Here is a 10978-nt window from a genome sequence, read left to right as displayed (position 1 = left end):
AAGTCCTGGACCACGGCCTGCGTTTCTGCGGGTGTTCTGGGCATGTATATGTGCCTGCAGACTGAGGGGGGCGCAGTCATGTTTGCCAACACCTGGTGTAGGCAGCGTGACTGCGTGGCCTGTGAAACACCCCCGACTATGGCAGTTGTCCGCTGAAATGACCCAGTGGCCAAAAAATGCAGGACATTGAGCACCTTCTCCAAGGGGCTCAATGCTTGGGAGCACAGGGTGGGTAATGTTAGGTCATCTTCCCATTCCCTGACCAGGTCTAGGATGATACGAGGTGGAAACCTATAACTGCCATTGACCTGGTCATCAGGCATCCCAAAAAGGCTGGTCTGGGGCAATAAAATGCGGGGCATGGCTATTCTCCTCCTCCTGCGGTGTCCCACGATCAGTACTGCGATGAATGGGGCATTCATCGTAGCTGTATATACGTGTTTGTTGTTTGCGCATACTTTTATACCGCACGCGGGGACGCTTCCGTATGCCTTCGTGTGGCAGACGTGTTGACGTCTGTGCGCGTCTTTTGGCATGCACAGGTTTCTTGTATTCGATTCCATGAATACGTGCTGTTCGCGTGCGTGTGGGCGTTCTGTGTATTTCCCTGCTGTACTTCCCCAGTTACGCTTTCTTTTTCACACGTTGTTCCCCATTCCGCATGTTCCGCCCCGTGTTCTGGTGATAGAGAAGTGCATAGGTAGTCCCAGCACGGCTCTGACGGCGCCATTTTGAGTGATCTGCAAGGCAGCGATATTGCCAGCAGAGGTGCCTGCTAGAAGACTGTTGCAATAGTCTAACCTGGAGTTTACGAGGGCAGATGCGAGAAGAGACATATTGCTAACAGATAAAAATGGACGCATTACGCACAGTTGCCTATTAATCCAGCTGCATGATGCTCGGGTTTTGGCCACATGTGGGCGCATGGAGAGGTCAGCGTCAATAGTAATGCTGAGGGTCTTAACGCTTTGGGCCACTGGAATGGAGACATCGGCAATCATAAATGATGTGACTAGATCCGGCAATGAGGATCTCTGTTTTATCGGCATTCAATGCCATAAAGTTCTGACTCATCCAGGAGTGGGTGATGGAGTAGATGGCAGCAATGGCTTTAGAATCAGTGGAGTAAGAGCCTGAAAGTTCGAGGATGACCTGGGTGTCATCAGCGTAGTTGGTATATAAGACACCCAGGTCATCGAGCAACAGGAGCATAGGGAGAATGTAAATGTTGAAGAGAGTATGGGACAGAGAGCATCCCTGAGGAACACCGCGGGTGAGCAGGGAAGGTATAGAAGATGAATTTTGGATCACCCGGGGACCGAGAAAAGAGGCTAGCCATTGCGTCATCAGGTTTATGCAGCCGACAATTGTTTGTAATCTTGTTGCCAGTAATGCGTGGTCTACTAAGTCAAACGCTGTGAAAAGATCTAGCAACATCAAAAGGGCAGGATGGCCACGGTCAATGATGGATCTGAGATTTGATTTTAAATCTAACATGGCAGTTTCTGTGCCAAGACAGTATTATGTACTCTCTATTCCGTCTGTCTGTGTCAAAATTGCCCCGAGGCTCATGTTGTCCGCATCAGTAGTGATGACTGTGTATTTTCCCTGCTTGTAGTTGTGCAATGCAGGCACATTCATTAGCATTTAATTTATGTATTCAAACTCTTCCTCACAATGTTCATCCCGTACAAATGTTACGTACATTCTTACTAAGTTCTACATTACAGCTGTGTGCTTAGCAAAATCCTTTCAAACTTTGAATAGTATTCACCATTCCCAGAAATGCCTGTACTTGATCTTTGCTCTTGGTGAGGCTTTATTCTTAATTGTCTCACTAAATGTCTCTTGGGCGATATGCCCCTTTCCAATATGACATGTCCCAGGTATTAAAACTCCCCCCTGTTTATCTTGAACTTTTAATTGCTTAAGGTCATGCCTGCCGCATGTTGCTTCTTCAGTACCCCATTGACCCTCCTGTTAGGTTCCTCGATAGTCTCTACATATACTAGAAGGTCATCCTGGAAGAGCACAATACCTTCATCGCCATCAAAAATCCTGTACATAATGTTCTGGAAGACTGACGTGGCAGAATTAAGTCAGAAAGGCATTCTCTGTTACTGAAATAATCCTTCTGGTATTATAAATGCAGTCAGACCCCTCAATTATCTCTGGAGTGTTACCTGGTGCTAGACAGAGGTTAGATCAAGGATTGAAAACACCCTTGCTGGGCCTATGGTTGATAGTAACTCCTAAATGTTTGGCAAAGGGTTTCTATCTGGGATGATGCATTTATTAAGTTCTCTCATGTCAAGATACATTGTTACGTTTCCTGAAGTTTTCCACACCACCACCAATGATGACACCCATTCTGATGCATCTGTGCTTTCTATCATTCCTTTCTCTTGCAATTTCTTACGCTCTGCTTTCACCTCATCCGTCATGGAAACTGGGATATTGCGCATCTTTTGTGTAACTGCTTTGGATCCCTCCTGCATCCTTATTCGATGTGTGAATCCACTTAAGCAACCTACATCCTCCTTGAACACCTGCTCATGCATTTGCAGTAGATCCGGTGAGCCCATTTCTGTCGTCAATATGGCTTTTTCCGCATTGGAGTCTAGTTTTTTTTCTAATTTCTTTTGGTGAGCCCAACTCTGGAGTGGCAACGATCCTTTCTTCGAAATATATACCTTCACTGTTGCTTCTGTCACACAGTTGAATCAAATAATTGTATTTAATGCAATCAACTGTTACAAATATAATAGTTAAATGTGCAATCCAGTATAAGTTTATGGGCTTTTTTATGTTTGGATACTGCAGGGATCAGTATGATGATGTCAAAGTAAAAAATAATGGCTGAAACATTCTGCTTTGATCAAACTCTAAATCTCCACTCAGTTCCCCTCATTGATTGTCAGGTACTACTATAACATGTGATACTGATTTAGACAGCTGGTAGCGTGGCCGAGCGGTCTAAGGCGCTGGATTTAGGCTCCAGTCTCTCTGGAAGCGTGGGTTCGAATCCCACCGCTGCCAAGGTTTTTTTTTTTTTTGAATGCCCGTTTGGATTTTAAACTTTCAACCAACGTACCGTTTCCGAACTTTCAATTTTTTTTCACACTCTTCCACTGACCGATTTCCCTACAGTGACCCCCCCTTACGAATTTCCTATACAATGCCAGCACACCAGCAAAAAAGTGTATTCGACCCAACCGATTCGTTTTTAAAATCCTGACATTTTTTTCTTTGCTAACGGGGCACAACGTCTAGTTGGCTTACTAGAATGTGATAGATTCTGGGTAATTATTTGCATGAAAGAAACACCAAAAGCAACAAGTCGACAGACGTTTTTTCTATGATTTTCTATAGAGGATTTAGACTGGGGGAGACAGCAGCCGGTAGCGTGGCCGAGCGGTCTAAGGCGCTGGATTAAGGCTCCAGTCTCTTCGGAGGCGTGGGTTCGAATCCCACCGCTGCCAAGTAGTTTTTTTTTCTCCAATCTTCTACCCTTATTGTCAATGAACATTTTCATAGCTTTTATCTCAAGGTAGATGAATGGATGTTGGGGGGAGTACTAGGGCATGTTTTTTGAGCGCAGGGCAGGTGTGCCCTGGTCTCTGGTACTTCAATAATATGTTATAAAGACGTCCCCTTGTAATACGTAACCCTATTTATCCAACAGAGTCCCCCCCCACCCAAGCCTTTCCTTTTTATTATTATTTACATTTTATAATAAAGCAACCCCCGCAGCACGTGCAGCAATTAAGGCCTTAAAGTGAGTTGATTTCACAATGTGAACACATCTCGCTCCTGTCCTTGAGCCAGCCATTGTCCAGATTCCCCACATACTTTTTATCGCTGTGCTATCAATCTCGTTTAGTCGGCAAGGTATCTTTTACTGAATCTTAAAATTGTGCCAAGAGATTTTAACAAAATGGTGAGACACTGCCCTCTTGAGGGCGGCTGAAACACACTTCAATCCTCCTTATCGACGAACTAAAGGAGACCAGAACTGCCCCAAATACATTAGAAGAGTGTTAAGGCCTTTTGTCAGAGGTGTTGCTCCCTGTACATCTCTCGGGTTTTGGCCAAAATCTAAAACTGGCAATTATGAGTGGTGACAGTGCATTCAGATTCTGTTCCAAAACACAGTGGACAGTAGGTGTTGCCACGAGAGACCTAATACACTAAAATAAAATGTTATTGTCTTCAGTTCATAATGTATCATTCATATTTTTTAAATCTCTTATTTTCAAATCTCCTCCTCATTTTGTTGCTTCCCCCAACCCAACCTAAAACTATTTCACATTGTTAAGGCATACATGCCACCCCTCCTGATTTAGAAGGGAGACTCCCGATTTTACTATTAAAAATCTTGATATTTTCCCCTTCTCCCACCTAAAACAATTTTAACCCCAATACAAGCCTGTGGGAAAATTCATTTTTCCCGATTTCCTTGACAAAATCTACCTCCGAGGTGCTTCAAAATGTTGGCTTGTATGTTAAGGCACCACTTGCTTTTACTTTCGTTCTGGTGCTCACGTATATGTAGATGTTTGGCCAAATCAATGATACCTTGTAGGGCCTCAGCAGACGGAGAGACGGAATCAAAAGGTCTATAACTACTAATCAGTTTCTCCCATGGCTTCCCTGGGATATCTGTGAGGTTCATTGGCTTTTGAGCATCCCCACAAACACACGTTGTCACTGTTTTTACAAAGGACACAATTCCCCACTGTTCTTTCTATCTATATATCAACAACAGCCCCCCAGCAGTCGTTCATTATCCTCCTCTTCGTCTTCACTATCCCTTGATAACCTTTGTGTCCCATCTCAATCAAACGTTGTCTTATAACTTCAGGAGGTATGACATTGTCACCTCTTTTCAGTACATTGTTCTAAAAATACACTTTGGGGGTAATTCATAGAATTCGGTGCACAAGTGGCAGACGCGGCTGGCGCACAGAGTGCGCGTGCGGCAGTCTGCGCCAGCCGCATGTGCCAAAACCCATTTAGGCGTACAACGTATTCATAAATTTATACATCGATAAGCAGCCGTGGCACAGAGTGGCGCAGCGACCCTGCAGCAGCGCCAGTTACGCCCCCAACCCCGCCCTGTGCGCTAAAAACTTTGCACAAATTCAGTACATGGCGCAAAGGTCAGTGGACCAGCATAGAGCCCCCAACCACAAAAACGCGTGTAAAACTCCCCGCTCACCCCTCGGAATACACGTACCCCGGTTGTGCCAGCGAAACCGCATGTAAAACTCCCCGCGCACCCCTCCGAATACAATCCAATTTCTTACGCTCTGCTTTCACCTCATCCGTCATGGAAACTGGGATATTGCGCATCTTTTGTGTAACTGCTTTGGATCCCTCCTGCATCCTTATTCGATGTGTGAATCCACTTAAGCAACCTACATCCTCCTTAAACACCTGCTCATGCATTTGTAGTAGATCCGGTGAGCCCATTTCTGTCGTCAATATGGCTTTTTCCGCATTGGAGTCTAGTTTTTTTTCTAATTTCTTTTGGTGAGCCCAACTCTGGAGTGGCAACGATCCTTTCTTCGAAATATATACCTTCACTGTTGCTTCTGTCACACAGTTGAATCAAATAAGTGTATTTAATGCAATCAACTGTTAAAAATATAATAGTTAATGTGCAATCCAGTATAAGTTTATGGGCTTTTTTATGTTTGGATACTGCTGGGATCAGTATGATGTCAAAGTAAAAAATAATGGCTGAAACATTATACACGTACCCCGCTTGCGCCAGCGAAAACGTGTGGAAAAGTTCACGTGCATCCCCGGAATACACGTACCGCATCCCACGAAGAGCACGTACAGAGCGATGGAAACACACATGGGACCTTCAACCTGTGGCGAGGGAAAAGCCCGCGCGTGTTACGTCACAGACGCGCTTACACGCTAAGGGCCTTTCCTCGCATTACACGCTGACGTGCTGTTTTTTCACGTGCCAAATCACTCCGTATCAAGCTGGCCACGTGACAACACATGGAAGACCACGCTCCTGCCCAGAAGGCCGAATTACTGCCCCCCAGACCACGAGCAGCCTCCCACGATCCATCTGCTGCTGCCTGCCTGCTGCCACCGTGCCCTGCCATTTGGTGCCTGCACATCTGCCATCAGCAGTGGTCCAGTTGCAGTGACTACCCCTGCTGGAACAGAAGATACCTGACTGAAGTACCCTCACTACACAGCCCAGCCCCAGGACCCAGTTGCCCACCCACACCTGCCTCAGGGGTTGCCATGTCCGACACAACACCTTCCGGCACCAGTGGCAACCCCCAGCCAGAGAGGCAGAGGGCTACCAGATTCAGTCAAAAGGAAGTTGGTATCCTGGTGGAGAAAGTTCTGGGGCATTATGATGCCCTCTTCGGAAGACCACGCACCGACAATGATGGACGGAAGAGGATCTGGAAGGACATTGTGGCTGCCATCAACGTGGAGGGGGTGGCAGCCCGTGACATATGACACGTCCGGAAGCGCTGGGAGGACTTCAGGTCCAGGACCCTCAGGAAGGCCCGGTGCCTCTTGGAGGCAGCGGATGCAGAGGGGTGCCGGGTCCACCTTACCAACGACCAGCTGAGGGTCCTGGAACATATACGCCCAGCGCTTCACCTCCAGGTCCTTGAGAGGCATACCCGTCCGGAGTCGAACGGTAAGTGTCCATGTGTACTGATTGGACGCAGTGCATGCTGAGGTGTGCCAGGTGTGTGCAGCTTGGACATATGTCTTGAAAGGCCCATGTATGGATGTGTATGTGCAGGGACATGAGCCTGCAGCATGTGAGTCCAGTCATGTGTGAGGCACATCAATGGTGTATATGTTACAATGCATCATGCGGAGCAGCATGCGGAACGCACACATGTATGCATGCCTGTGTCTGTACTTTGACATGTTTGTGGTGTGAGATATGTGTGCTGCTGTCATGGACATGCATGATGTACATGTCCGTGTGTCTGAGTAGTGTGTGCGCCATGGATGCATGACACATGTCCGTGACGATGTGTCCATTCACTGATACAGCCTAGTCATCCTTATATCCACTGTGTCTGGGGGTATACCGTGCCAAATGCATGACCCATGGTGCATGTGAGAATTAGCCCACCATTGGATGCAACTATGGTGCCTTGGACATGGATGGCAATGTATGTTGCATGTGCCATGCCTGTTCCTGCATGTGTGTTGCCTGCACTGACCCATGTGTTCTGGAGGGACATGATGGAAGTGACGTTTGACAGTGCCACTCATGTGCTATTGCTTTGTGTCTAGGGGACTATAGTTCAGTACCCTGATGCTTGTGTTCAATGTCTCCCTTTACACAGCGTCGAGTGAAGAAGAGGGCGGAGACGGCGCTTTGGAGGAAAGCGGCAGGGATGCCTCCACCGGTGACGCAAGGCCCAGTCACCCTGCCAGGAAATACCATCACCCGGGAGCGAGGGGACTGGTGCCGCATCTACCACTACGGCTGCAGCGGAAGGGGTGGATGAGCTCCCACAGGGGCTTGCAATGGCCGAAGACAGTGCAGAACCATCCAGGTTTGTGGTGGGTATAGAGGAGGAGGAGGCCGCTACAGAGCTGCACATGGGGCCCGGTGGGGGTGGTACCACTGGTGCAAGTGGTGCAGTCCAGGGGCAGGGGCAGGAGACAGCACAGGTCGCCGCGGAGGTGCCCATGCGTGTCTCTGTCACTGACACTGTAACTGCATCACCATGCACCAGCAGGAATGCCCCGTCCCAGGCCTGTCCGCAGGTAGGGGGGAGGTCCACGTCATCTGGTACTCCTCTACCTGCGGACGAGGGGACCCGTGAGCGGATGGAGTCCACCCTGATTGGTGTCACGTTGCGCACATGTGACATTCGTGATGACTTGCGTGCTTCCTGGGGGGACCACGCACGTCATTACGAAGTGGTGTATGCCAACATGGCCCAGTTGGGAGGGTCCATGGTCGGGGGTTTCCTCCATGTGTTGGCCAGTCTTGCGGCCCTCTCCTCCTCTGTGCACACTATACGCCAGTCGTTCTCCGTGCCGTATTCCGGGTCAGATGCCACCAGGGCCCCCTGTGGATCTGCCCCAATCAACGCATCCAGCCTGGTGGAGATCCCATCCCTGCTACAGTCTGGAGTCGGAGGTCCAACAGGGGTGGACACCCCACCAACTGGACCCCAGAGGATGGACGATGTGCCGGCATCATCGGGCAGGGCACGTGCACGATGGCGCTGGTGGATTCCATCATCCCGTATGTCGTTGTGGTGGCAGAGGCAGTTGCGTCGGAGGCAGCGGCAGGCTCAGCGTGGGAGGCATTATGGCTCAGGGCCATCTACATCACAGGGGCAGGCATCGGCCAGAGGGCAGGAGGACCCTGGGTTGGGAGTGTCATTTAGTGTGGCTGCGGTTGGGCTAGCGGATAGATGCAGAGCGGCGGCGGGCGGAAGAGACACGGCTTACTATGGTCAGGGCGCAGAACTCCATACTCAGGGCATTGATGCGGGCTGAGTGCCTCGAGTCAGGGCGCAGAACTCCATACTCAGGGCATTGATGCGGGCTGAGTGCCTCATGTGTTGCCACTGTGTGGCTCCGTTGTGCATTGATGCAGCCCCGACTCATGTCCCCCGCCCACCCACCAGTGACGGGCATCTGCCAGCAGGCCCCAACGCATGGCCGACCAGACAACATGTCATGAGTAAACAGACCCATGTCCCTAATGCCAACCAAAATCCCCTCCTGCCCCCCAGTCCAAGCACGCAAACATCCACTGTGCCCACTCCCAAATAACCCATGCCATGACAGTCTCAAAAGAACCACCATGCCCATGCATAAATGCACAACGGAGCCACACAGTGGCAACACATGACTGAGGCAATGTTCATTGAGACATGCACAAAACCAATGATAGAATACCAATCATGAAGTTAGAATTGATTAAAAACATAATGAAGTAACATAGAAGAAATCAAACTTAAAAATCAATATACAATGACAGATATAAGCAAAATATGGTAATCCAATGGAAAACAAATAAACGTCATGTTGAATGAAAAAAGTGGTCCATTGCCAATGTCAATAAGAAATAAATAATTTTAATAAAAGTAAACCATTGATCCATGGGAAAATTGAAAAAGAACGTCTGTACAAGTCTACAACCATCTACAATCCAAGTCCTAAGGGTCCATGATCCACAAAGCAAATGAAACCCACAAAAATGTCCTATGAAGAAAAAACTATATACATGAAGTGGAGCAATGTCCATTTATTCCAAAATAAAATATAAAACAAAGGAAACCTAACACTAATGAACTATGTACAATGGCGGCGGGCAAGTCCTATGGCTCACTCTTTGATGTTCCAGGCCAGGGCATCACCGAACTCCTCTTCAACGTCCTGGAGGCGGGCCTCTTCCCTGGCCTCGAGGTCTCGCAGGGATACAGCCATGGCGTCCTCAAACTTCCTGCGAGTTGCCTCGAGGCACTCAGCCCGCCTCAATGCCCTGCGCATGGAGTTCTCCACCCTGACCATAGTGAGCCGTGCCTCTTCCGCCCGCCGCCGCTGCCCATCTATCCGCTGGCCCAACCTCTTCCACACGGAAGACACTCCCAATCCAGGGTCCTCCTGCCCTCCGGCCGATGCCTGCCCCTGTGAAGTTGATGGCCCCGAGCCATCTTCGCTCCCACCATGAGCCTGCTGCTGCTGTGCATGTGCCCTGCCTGTCGATGCCTGCACGTCCTCCTCCTGCTGGGGCCCAGTTGTTGGGGTGGCCACCCCTGCTGGACCTCCGACTCCCGACTGTGGCAGGGATGTGTCCTCCACCAGCCTGGCTGCTGGGTCAGGGACAGCTCCACAGGGTGCCCAGGTGATACTTGGGCAGGAAGATGGCACGGAGGATGACTGGCGCATAGGGGGTGCAGTTGAGGAGGGGGTCGCTAGAAGTTCCAGCACACGGATGAACCCAGGCTTGCTGACCCGTCCTAGTAGGTTGACGTAGCCAATGAGGTATTCGAAATGACTTGCATTGTCCTCACGAGAACCCTGCACGTCATCCCGAATACCACGTTGACGCAACACCACCCCAGCAAGGACAGGCTCAACACAGTCCCGGATTGCCACGTCCGCAGGGAGAGGAAGGCCAGTAGTTGTGTACGCAACCCCTCCCTGAAAATGGGTCTGGACGAAGGCATCCCTGCTGGTGCCAGGTGATGCAGTCACAGGATCAGGGACAGGATTACACACAGGCACCTCCACGGCGGCCTGTGCTGCCTCCTGTCCCTGCCCCTGGACTGCACCACGAGCACCAGTGGAATCCCCCCTCCAGGCCCCGTGCATGGGCCTTCCATGGCCTCCTCCTCAAACGAAACCCCCCACCAACCTGGATGACTCTGTGCCATCTTCCTCCATAGGCCCCTGTGCGGGCTCAGCTGCCCCTTCTGCTGCTGAGGAGTCCACCTCCAACCTCTGCCTCTTGGACCTTCCTTGGACGCAGCACCAGACTCCTCACTCCCCGAAGAGATGACAACCTGGGAGGGGAGCTGGGCCTTGCCTCCCCGGCTGGCGGTGGGATCCCTGCCTCTGTGCTCCATCAGTCGACGCTGCAGACAGGGAGAGACAGAACACAGGCATCAGGGCACTGTACAATGGTCTGATACACACATGACAGTTGCACATGAGTGGCAGTCTCAAACTTCACGGATGGCATCACACTCCCCAACACACATATCATTTGAACCCACACACATGCGCAAATTAACAGGAATGTTGCAGCAGGCAGCACCATCCATACACATACAACAGCATGAAAATCCGATGGTTAGGCTGACGTCTCATGCAACACGGGTATGCCACCATACATACATGCATCTCTACATCTCCACCACCTGTCATAGTGCAATCATTGGCAACTATGTCACGTCTGCCAATGGGGTTCCTACATGTCTGTGTCACATGCATCCATGGCGTA

General features: G+C 49.9%; 2 non-coding genes across 2 annotated transcripts; both read left to right on the top strand.

The window, feature by feature from the left end:
• The first annotated feature begins 2957 nt into the window (after positions 1–2957).
• TRNAL-UAG (transfer RNA leucine (anticodon UAG)) lies at positions 2958–3039 on the top strand. Its single transcript has one exon. It is a non-coding gene; the product is annotated as a tRNA-Leu (tRNA).
• Positions 3040–3400: 361 nt separating this feature from the next.
• TRNAL-AAG (transfer RNA leucine (anticodon AAG)) lies at positions 3401–3482 on the top strand. The gene has a single exon. It is a non-coding gene; the product is annotated as a tRNA-Leu (tRNA).
• The last annotated feature ends 7496 nt before the right edge of the window (positions 3483–10978 follow it).

Source organism: Ambystoma mexicanum, chromosome 1p (assembly GCF_040938575.1).
Source record: "Ambystoma mexicanum isolate Mex_15411 chromosome 1p, UKY_AmexF1_1, whole genome shotgun sequence".
In the NCBI taxonomy this organism is placed as follows: Eukaryota; Metazoa; Chordata; class Amphibia; order Caudata; family Ambystomatidae; genus Ambystoma; species Ambystoma mexicanum.
This window is presented reverse-complemented; position numbering and strand designations above follow the sequence as displayed.